Source organism: Tamandua tetradactyla, chromosome 20, assembly GCF_023851605.1.
Source record: "Tamandua tetradactyla isolate mTamTet1 chromosome 20, mTamTet1.pri, whole genome shotgun sequence".
Classification (NCBI taxonomy): Eukaryota; Metazoa; Chordata; class Mammalia; order Pilosa; family Myrmecophagidae; genus Tamandua; species Tamandua tetradactyla.
In genome coordinates this window covers 3,384,463-3,384,804 of record NC_135346.1, presented here as the reverse complement: position 1 = coordinate 3,384,804, position 342 = coordinate 3,384,463, and positions in this window count along the sequence as shown.

Sequence of the window (342 nt, the reverse complement as noted above, 5' to 3'; positions counted from 1 at the left end):
TTCATTTATTTTAAAACAGTTTTTACTGGGAGGTAATGCTTTCAGTTTCATATTCTCAGAACTGCTATGGGTTCCAGAATATGCTGGTCACTTTGCCAGAGCTGGCCAGCTATCTGCTGGCCTGTCATGGGGTTCTTACCTCGTGGAGCATTTCTTGATTTTTCTCCAAGTACTTGATTGGAGACTGTGTTCTGGGGCCAGATACAGCCTTGACTCTCAGATTCTGTCTGCCAATAAACTGTTGCTATGAAGCAAGCAATCATAATGTAAACACAACACATGCCTCATTACATATTTCTTTCTACTTCATTTATTTTAAAACAGTTTTTACTGGGAGGTAAT